Source organism: Rhinoraja longicauda, chromosome 6 (genome assembly GCF_053455715.1).
Source record: "Rhinoraja longicauda isolate Sanriku21f chromosome 6, sRhiLon1.1, whole genome shotgun sequence".
In the NCBI taxonomy this organism is placed as follows: domain Eukaryota; kingdom Metazoa; phylum Chordata; class Chondrichthyes; order Rajiformes; family Arhynchobatidae; genus Rhinoraja; species Rhinoraja longicauda.
Genome location: NC_135958.1, coordinates 40,063,737 through 40,074,392, shown reverse-complemented (window position 1 = coordinate 40,074,392; position 10,656 = coordinate 40,063,737).

Here is a 10,656-nt window from a genome sequence, read left to right as displayed (position 1 = left end):
AGAAGCAGGGGAATTTATTATGGGGAACAAAGAAATGGCAGACGAGTTAAACCGTTACTTTGGATCTGTCTTCACTGAGGAAGATACACACAATCTCCCAAATGTTCTAGGGGCTGGAGAACCTAGGGTGATGGAGGAACTGAAGGAAATCCACATTAGGCAGGAAATGGTTTTGGGTAGACTGATGGGACTGAAGGCTGATAAATCCCCAGGGCCTGATGGTCTGCATCCCAGAGTACTTAAGGAGGTGGCTCTAGAAATAGTGGAAGCATTGGAGATCATTTTTCAATGTTCTATAGATTCAGGATCAGTTCCTGTGGATTGGAGAATAGCAAATGTTATCCCACTTTTTAAGAAAGGAGGGAGAGAGAAAACGGGTAATTATAGACCAGTTAGTCTGACATCAGTGGTGGGGAAAATGCTGGAGTCAATTATAAAAGACGAAATTGCTGAACATTTGGATAGCAGTAACGGGATCGTTCCGAGTCAGCATGGATTTACGAAGGGGAAATCATGCTTGACAAATCTACTGGAATTTTTTGAGGATGTAACTAGGAAAATTGACAAGGGAGAGTCAGTGGATGTGGTGTACCTCGACTTTCAGAAAGCCTTCGACAAGGTCCCACATAGGAGATTAGTGGGCAAAATTAGGGCACATGGTATTGGGGGTAGGGTACTGACATGGATAGAAAATTGGTTAACAGACAGAAAGCAAAGAGTGGGGATAAATGGGTCCCTTTCGGAATGGCAGGCAGTGACCAGTGGGGTACCGCAAGGTTCGGTGCTGGGACCCCAGCTATTTACGATATACATTAATGACTTAGACGAAGGGATTAAAAGTACCATTAGCAAATTTGCAGATGATACTAAGTTGGGGGGTAGTGTGAATTGTGAGGAAGATGCAATAAGGCTGCAGGGTGACCTGGACAGGTTGTGTGAGTGGGCGGATACATGGCAGATGCAGTTTAATGTAGATAAGTGTGAGGTTATTCACTTTGGAAGCAAGAATAGAAAGGCAGATTATTATCTGAATGGTGTCAAGTTAGGAGGAGGGGGAGTTCAACGAGATCTGGGTGTCCTAGTGCATCAGTCAATGAAAGGAAGCATGCAGGTTCAGCAGGCAGTGAAGAAAGCCAATGGAATGTTGGCCTTCGTAACAAGAGGAGTTGAGTATAGGAGCAAAGAGGTCCTTCTACAGTTGTACCGGGCCCTGGTGAGACCGCACCTGGAGTACTGTGTGCAGTTTTGGTCTCCAAATTTGAGGAAGGATATTCTTGCTATGGAGGGCGTGCAGCGTAGGTTCACTAGATTAATTCCCGGAATGGCGGGACTGTCGTATGTTGAAAGGCTGGAGCGATTGGGCTTGTATACACTGGAATTTAGAAGGATGAGGGGGGATCTTATTGAAACATATAAGATAATTAGGGGATTGGACACATTAGAGGCAGATAACATGTTCCCAATGTTGGGGGAGTCCAGAACAAGGGGCCACAGTTTGAGAATAAGGGGTAGGCCATTTAGAACGGAGATGAGGAAGAACTTTTTCAGTCAGAGGGTGGTGAAGGTGTGGAATTCTCTGCCTCAGAAGGCAGTGGAGGCCAGTTCGTTGGATGCTTTCAAGAGAGAGCTGGATAGAGCTCTTAAGGATAGCGGAGTGAGGGGGTATGGGGAGAAGGCAGGAACGGGGTACTGATTGATAGTGATCAGCCATGATCGCATTGAATGGCGGTGCTGGCTCGAAGGGCTGAATGGCCTACTCCTGCACCTATTGTCTATTGTCTATTGTCTATTGTCTATTGACTCCAGTACATCACCATCCCTGCTATGTCCGGGACCTCCTGGTAGACATCGTAGAGCGCCTGATCCGTTTGTACCTGCGCTTTAAATGCCTGTCCACCAAGCTCCTTTGCTGTGTATCCTTCATTAACACTGAGGGCGATGTGGGGTGATATTCCGGGCGGTTGTTTCCATAGGATACAGGGGATTTCTACTAGAAGAGCCGTTCCAGCGTGTCCTTCAACATGTCCGTAAACAATTACCCAGTGTTCTTCCCCTAAGAATGGCGTGTAGAAATCAGCAACGGAAGCGTCTATGCCGGTGGCATCGTAGGCAAGGGTAACATGGGGGTCCGGGATGTCCTCACACAGGGCCGATGGTGGCACATCAATGGACCACCATTGAGGTGGGCAGGGTGTGCGTACGAGGTGCGTCTGATAAGTACGCTCGACAATCAGACGTTGAGGGTGACAAATAATGAGAATACACAAGGCACATAAAAGATCACATCCTGCCAGACAGCACCCAATGCCGTCGGTCACTGAGAAAGCCACTATGCACTGGATCCCCAAGGCCATTACCGAAAGTACCTCAGTTTGGCGGTATCGCTGCGATCGTCCTTCTAAGCCGGAAAGATAAGTGTAACGGGAGGATAAAGGGAGGTGGTATCTCTCAACCACTATTCTGTCCAGGGTTGACAGGGTTGCGCCAGTATCAATCAAAAACTGGATCGGGTGTCCAGCAACATCAATGTCCATCATAGGCTCCCCATAGCTGTGGAGACGACGGGGAGATTTCGAGAGCCCCCACTGCACCCTCAACGGCTATAATGATTTTGGTCTTGTTGTCTCCCTGGTTCCCTGAGGGTGTACGGGGTGCGTGGCAGGGCATGGCCCTCATCTTGTCCACGCTGTCCCTGTTTGGTGGGGCAGTCACTTTTCCAATGACCTCGACCTCCGCAGTTATAACACGTACTGCGATCTGGCTCCGATACGCGAGGGTTAGCGTTACGGCGGTCGTTCCTTCCGCCTTGCCATTGTCGTTGTGGGGGACTTCCAAAATCAAGTCTCTCACCACGGCGATCCCCCCTTCGTTGTTGGTAAAATATACCACTACTTCCCATGCCATTGTCCCTCCAGTCGTCATCATCACTTAAAACTGGGCTCAACAAATATTCATGTTTTATCTGGACACCACCGGTGTTAGTCCCCACAGGCGTTATTGCCTTACCTCTTTTCCAGTGGGCTAGTACCAATCGACGGAATTTCTCCACACTCCTCGTAGCCCAGTCAAGATCAGTATTAACCAAGGCTTGAATCGCTGGTGGCAGACATTGCATAAAAATAGCATTAAATTGAGCGGAGGGCTGCCCAGTGTGGTAATTGGTGTCCCCACTGTAATTAGCATATACACTACAAAACCGTTGGAAAAAATCTGATCCTTCCTCACCGGGCATGGGTTTAGTTTCCAACACTCGAGACATATCAACCCGTGGCCTTAGGGACGTTCTTAAAGCCTCCAACATGTGCTCAACCTGCTGTGGCTCTTGATTTTGGAATCCTCTTATTTGTAAAAAAGTGTCCTGAGGCGTCGCAGCCCTACGTGCCATCGCCATTCTCCACTTTAGAGACTCGGCAGGGGTGAGGAGAAGGGACAGGGTATCAAACTGATCTTCGGGACTTGCCTTGTACACCTGCATCATAATGCAGAAATGACTAACAAATCCCTGGGCATCTGCTTGTTTATTTGGCGCCTGTTGAGCAATAATGACCAGGTCGGACGGCTTCCACGGGGATTGAACAGGAATCACGTCTGGTTGGTTATTCTGTCCGGCCTGTGGGTTGGGAACTATGCGAATAGGGAAGACCGTATCCTCAGTCTCTAACGCCGCTCGTGCAGATTCTTGTTCATGGCGCAACTTCACCCTTTCACCAATGGTTGTCTGGGACCCATCTATGTTCCCTGATACCGCATCATAATCGGGGGGTTGTCCCGAGTATCCTGGCGGAGAGGGTAGGACCGGGACTGGCATCACCGCAACCGGTGGCTCTCCCTGTGGGGCTGTGGGGATCGGACGTGTCCAGGGTTCCTCATCACCCTCGGACTCCTGATTACCTAATAAAGCCGCTATGGACTCCAGTGGTTCGGACTCTGACTTTTGTTGTTGTTGGGCGGGATATATCCCTTTGGTACCGGTTTTAACTTCCCTTCGAGCTCGGGTATCACGGTCAAATTTTAAATCATACACCTTACATTCCGCCTGCAGAATATCCCATGTTTTCGGTATTCCCCTCTTATCACACACTGATATCCCTCTACTACTTGCATTTTCCCTCCAACTTCGCTCCCTCGACTCCTGATGGCGCTTCTGCGCCTCCTCTTTCCATTCTTTAATCCTCTTTTTCCATTTCTTCGCTCCCTCCCGCTCCCAAATCAATTGTTCCCCCGCTTTGATAGTCTCTACATTCCACGTACCTCCCACTGGCTAGGCTTCGTTTCCCAACCTTCTCATTAATGCAGCAGATAACATTCTATAATCTTGACCATTTTCTGGCAGTAAATAACACATGTGTTGTACCGGGGCACCGCCATCACTTTTATCCAAAGTCTGTCCCATTTGTCTGACATCCAATTACCCGAAATTATGTTATCAATAAATTTTACCAAACGATCAATTTACCCAGACCAGAACAATGTCAACAAGAGTGACCGCCCTTTACGTTATAATACCGGGGCACCGCCATCACCTTATCCAAAGTCCGTCTCACATGTCTGACATCCAATTATCAAACGATCAATTTACCCAGACCAAGACAATGTCAACAAAAGTGACCGCCCCTTACCTTTCAAATCCTTGTCCTTATCCTTATCGGTTCGTCTGTGAATCTCAGTTGGACACGAAATCAACCCCAAACGAGGGACTTCAGTGTCTGAAAGACGTCAACGTCCGGGGTCTCGAACAACGGTCGAGAAGTGCACTCTGTCCCCTGCGGACGTGTTTCAGCCACCGATGCCTCTTAGTCGTTCGTGGTTGACGGTGCCAAAGAGATCCTGCCGACTACGCCAAATGTTGTAGTTCATGCCCTATGAACAGAATAGTCAGACAACCGAATTCGTATAACCTCTTTATTCTACTCACCCAGGTGGGAGAGAGTCTAGAAACCGGAGCGTTTAGAAACACTCAGGAAGCTAGTGTAGTCTCTCTCCCCGAATGCTAACAATTACACATATTTATACCCGAAATACATGTGCCAGTACATTTCCTGTTGCTACCTTATATGGCAAGTTTTACAATGTCCTATAAATCTTTATGTCCCCTTTAGGACCCCCCATGTCCTCCGTGTCCTGTGTGACCTACATGTCCTCGGTATTCCCAGGACCAAAGAACAGTCGATATGACCAAACGTTCCCCTTAACCAGATGGTTAAGCATCAAAGCCTTAAAGCCAGTTACCTATATCAAAGGATGGTCAACCATCAAAGCCTTAAAGCCAGTTGCCCATATCAAAGGATGGTCAACCATCAAAGCCTTAAAGCCAGTTGCCCATATCAAAGGATGGTCAACCATCAAAGCCTTAAAGCCAGTTGCCCATATCAAAGGATGCACTTAGCCATAAACCGTGCCTCCGTGCTGTCAACAGGATGTCCTGGCAACATAATCGAGCTGGAGCTTTTACACCTTTTTTACACCCCTGCAATAAAACCCATATGGCCAAATGTTTGAATGTCTAACCCCTTACACTGGGACTATCCCAACGTTTAAGAAACAGTTAGACAGGTACCTAGATAGGACCGGCTTGGAGGAATATGATTCAAATGCAGGCAGGTGGGTCTGGTGTAACTGTTGGTCGGTGCGGGCAAGTTGGGCCGAAGGACCTGTTTCCACACTGTATCACTCTATGACTCCTGTCAATTAGCAAGTCATAATCTGCATTGAAGGGAGATTCAGAAAGTTAACTTGGAATGGAATAAATAGTCTAGTTTAACTTAAAACACTGGTCGGCAAAAAGGATGAAATTAGTTGCGTTGGATGGAGGTGACTGAACGTAAAGATTAATTGAAGAACATTACAGTTGAGAAGTGATGAGTGCCATTGATGTACATGTGCAATTTTGCCTGAAGTGTGTTTGGAAGATGACAGCAGAGCAGAGGCAACTGAAACAACACTCTATCCTTTGAGAGCATAAGCAGCAGCCAAATATAATGTAGCTGGGATATTCCACACTGATGGCGGCACTGCCTGCAACAGTTCTACCCCCCTCTCCACCAACAAATAAAAATTACTAAACCCCCTCACCCACCAAAACATCTTCAGGGACTGAGCGGCTTCTGCAAACAGATTGTTCTCACGCCCTCAGCCTTGATAAAGGAGCAGACAGAACGGCAAGGGAATGGGCAGCAGGATGAAGGCCGCGGACGGCAACAGACGCAACAAGCTCATCAGGAAGGCTGGCTCCGTCCTGGGGATGGAGTTGGACTCATTGGAAGTGGTCTTGGAGGTAGTAGGGTTGCTAACTTCCTCATTCCCAAATAAGGGACAAGGTGACGTCACTGCGCTGCGCCTCACGTGACCTCACCCAGCCAGCAGCCATGTGATCCCGTTCCACCAATGGCGGCCGCCTGGGCCAGGAGGCGGGTTGCTATGCAACCTCCATTAGGTGGCGCCCGGGCCTACACTGTCCGTGACTGCTGTGGCCCCCGGGCTACAGTGTCCGGGCCTACAGTGTCCAGGCATGCATTGCCTAGGATTACAGTGTCCGGGCCTATAGCGCCGTCCGGCCTAAAGCGGGACAAACCAACTTAGCCCAAAATACGGGATGTCCCGGCTAATACGGGCCAGTTGGCAACCCTACTTGGAGGGGAGGATGCTCCTCAATCTGCGGAGCATCTTGGACAATACAGCTCACCCCCTCCATGACACACTGGTCAACCTGAGGAGCACCTTTTGCAAATTTATACTAACAGGATAATAATATACCTTGCAAGGGCGTGGCATCGGGGAAGATGCCGAGTTCAGCAGTGACCACACCAACACTAGCAGTGGGGTGAACTCACGCGAGATATTTTATTCACAGTGGTAAACAAGTCCAGAACCACATAGGGGGCACTATCCCACACCGTCAGGGTGCATGTGCGGAGGCGCTGGTGATCTCGGGCTCGTCCCGGCAGCTTCGACCTGGTCTTTGAATGATGAGCCTCAGGATCAAATTCAGGCCTCTCCCTGCTGTTCACCCTTGCCGAGAGAGTCTTGCCTTGCTGGCGGCCTCAGGTTTCTTCCTGGCGGCTCAGCCTTGAAGTGGCGACGCTGGCAGTCTCTGGCTTATCCTGGAGTCTCGGTCTTTGCCTCTGTGTGTGGGTGTGTGGGCGCAGTCCCTTGTTGTCCCTGGACAGGAAGAGGTTCGGGCATCTCAGGCTTGTCCCAGCTATTCACTCTTAGGTCCAGTAAAGACGCTGGCTGTCTCAGGCTTCTTCCCGGCAACCCAAACTTGACAGGTGGCGCTGGTGGTCTTTGGTTCATCCCAGTGGCTCAGTCTTTCTCACACCTGTGACAGGGGAACACAGCAGGGAGGCGGCCATTTTTTTTCTCTTTTTTTCTTTTTCCCTCCTTTTCTCTCCCTTATTCCTTCTGGCCAGAATGCCTGGGTTTAATAGGGGGTAGGCTGACAAGGTACAAGTGGCCAACCAATATCAGCTATTTGGTCCAAGCTGTCACCAGTAATGCTGGGGATTGGCCTCTCCTGGCCTGCAGTGATGGAGAACAGAGCGGCATCCAAGGGAGGGGCGGAATGTCACAGAACATTCCGATCCAATAAGTGCGACAATTAATTAATATTGAGGCTGCAATGGCTTTCTGCAAATGGGATAACAATACAGAAACAGAAGAGACTGCCGTGCTGGAATTTGGAGCATAAAACAAACTGCTGGAGGAACTCAGTGAGTCAGGCAGCATTTGCGGAGGGAAATGAACAATAACGACGTTTCGGGTTGAAACCAAAAGTGAGTGATAAAATTTCGTCCCACAGATGCTGACTGGCCCACTAGGTTCCTCCAACAATCTGTTTTTGCTGCAGGATACCAATGCATCTTGCCAAAACAAAATTCATTCGATTCATGGTTACATCAAAGGAGAAAACATTAGAAAACATGCTTGAATTTACAATTAAAAATTGAGCATGAACTGGCACTTTCCATGAGAAAAATTCTCACGTTAGTTCCAATGTTGGGCAGGAACGGTGATTTTTGTTGCACAATCTCTCATCATGATGAGAGCTGACACTTTTGTTGTTAATGAAGGGACTGGGCAAGGCAGCAGAGGTCACTGCTGCAAATTGGCAATTGAGTTGAGCTTATAGGACTTGGTATTACAATCCCTACTGTAATCGGCACCTTCTTAATCTCTTGAGTGTGGGTAGGGGTAAAGACTTCATTGGGGTCATCAGGTGGGCACCCTCCTTCCTTGGTGTTTCGTTGATAGGCCCACGACACCTCCAGAGGGCTCAACAGCGATACCTGCAGTCCCAGGTACACACCCCTCCGTTTTTACCCCTGTTGCTGGTCATTTTGCAGCCCAGTTGGAGTCTTTCCTCTTCAGCCACAGCCAGTTGCTGCTTCGCTCGGCAGCCTCTGACAGTGACCTGACGGCTTGCCGGAAGGCCCGTCCTCGGACTCCCATTCCCTTCAGGAGTCTGGTTGTTGACATGGCTACAAACCATCTACAACCAACCTCTACAGGGAGCACCTGGGCACGCCAGCCGCGTTGTTTTGCCTCGGCTGCTAAGTCTGAATACTTCAGGCATTTCCGTTCATGCGCTTCACCAACTGCAGCCTCCCAAGGCACAGTTAACTCCACGATGTACAGGGACTTCTGTGAGGTTGACCACAAGATCAGGTCCGGCCTGAGATTAGTTGTGATGATCTCTGGTGGAAATATGAGCTTCTGATCTAGATCAGCCTGCATTTTCCAGTCCCGGGCAGTGTCCAGGAGGGTCGGTTCCTTTCTTGCAAATGGCTTCACTGGAAGTTGTCCTGCTCTTACAAAATGGGTGGTGTTCAAGAAACCAGGCGTTGGGGGAGGGAGGGCATTGGTGGTAGTTCTTCCTTCCAAGGTAATCGCCAGTTGTCGCAGGACCTGATTGTGCCCCCATGTGTAGCGGCCTTGTGAAAGACTGGTTTTGCAACCAGTGAGGATGTGCCTTAAAGTGCTTCTCCATGCCACTTATTGTTTTTAGTTTTACAGATAGAGAGTGGAAATAGGCCGATCAGCCCGCCGACTCCGCACACGACCAGCGATCCCCGCACATTAACACAAGCCGACACACACTAGGTTCAATTTTACACTTATACCAAGTACACAAACCCAAGCCAATTAACCTACAAACCTGACGTCTTTGGAATGCGGGAGGAAACCGAAGATCTCGGAGAAAACTCATGCAGTCACGGGCAGAGCGTACAAACAGCAGACAGCACTGTAGTCAGGATCCAACCAGGGTCTCTGGCGCTGCAAGCACTTTAAGGCAGCAACTCTGCCGCTGTGGGTGTGTGGGCACAGTCCCTTGTTGTCCCTGGACAGGAAGAGGTTCGAGCATCTCAGGCTTGTCCCAGCTATTCACTCTTAGCTCCAGTAAAGGCGCTGGCTGTCTCAGGCTTCTTCCCGGCACCCAAACTTGACAGGTGGCGCTGGTGGTCTTGGGTTCATCCCAGTGGCTCAGTCTTTCTTGGTTCATAAAATGTAGCACAATGTTTTTATATTTGGTTCACAGACCTTTACACCAACTATGCGGACTCAATGATACAATGCTACCATGTGAAGTGGGTAGGATGTGGGTGTAGGCAGAGACTGGTTTAAATGATGAACCACAAAAGAAGTCAGCTAGCATCTCTCGAAGCAAAGGGATGGTCTACATTTCAGGTTGAGACTCGAGTCAGTATTGAAAGTTGAAATTGTAGAGCGAAGTTAGGCAGTATAAAGGGGCGAGAAGGAAGGGTGAGAGAGGGGTTGATAGGCAATAAGTGGAGCAAGGTCAGGTGGGAGATTGTGGGCAAATGGAGTCAGGTGGGAGATTAATTTAGAGATACAGCACGGATACAGACTCTTCAGCCTACCGAGTCCGCACCGACCACCGATCCCTGCAAACTAACACCATCCTACACACCAGGAACAATTTACATTTATACCAAGCCAATTAACCTACAAATCTATAGGAAAGAAACTGCAGATGCTAGTTAAAATCGAAGGTAGACACAAAATGCTGGAGTAACTCAGCGGGTCAGGCAGCATCTCAGGAGAGAAGTAATGGGTGACATTTCGGTATGAGACCTTTCTTCAGAACTGAAGAAAGGTCTCGACCCAAAATGTCACCCATTCCTTCTCTCCCGAGATGCTGCCTGACCCGCTGAGTCACTCCAGCATTTTGTGTTAACCTACAAATCTATATGTTTTTGGAGTGTGGGAGGAAACGAAAGATCTCGGAGAAAACCCAAGCAGGTCACGGGGAGAACGTACAAACTCCGTTCAGACAGCACCCGTAGTCGGGATCGAACCGGGTCTCTGGCGCAGTAAGGCAGCAGCTCCACCGCTGCGCCACCGTGCCACCCATAGGTTGATTGGTAGGTGATAGACGGAAACAGATATAATAAAACAAATTGGAGGATGAAGTCAGGTGGGGTGAATAGGACTGCGACTAGATGATGAAATGTAACAGCGAGAGAGGGCGTTTTGATCTGTCATTTTCACACCTTACCCTTCCATATCTCTAGATTCCCTCTCCCTGACCCTCAGTCTGAAGAAGGGTCTCGACCCGAAAGGTCACCCATTCCTTCTCTCCGGAGATGCTGCCTGTCCCGCTGGGTTACGCCAGCATTTTGTGTCGATCTTTGATGA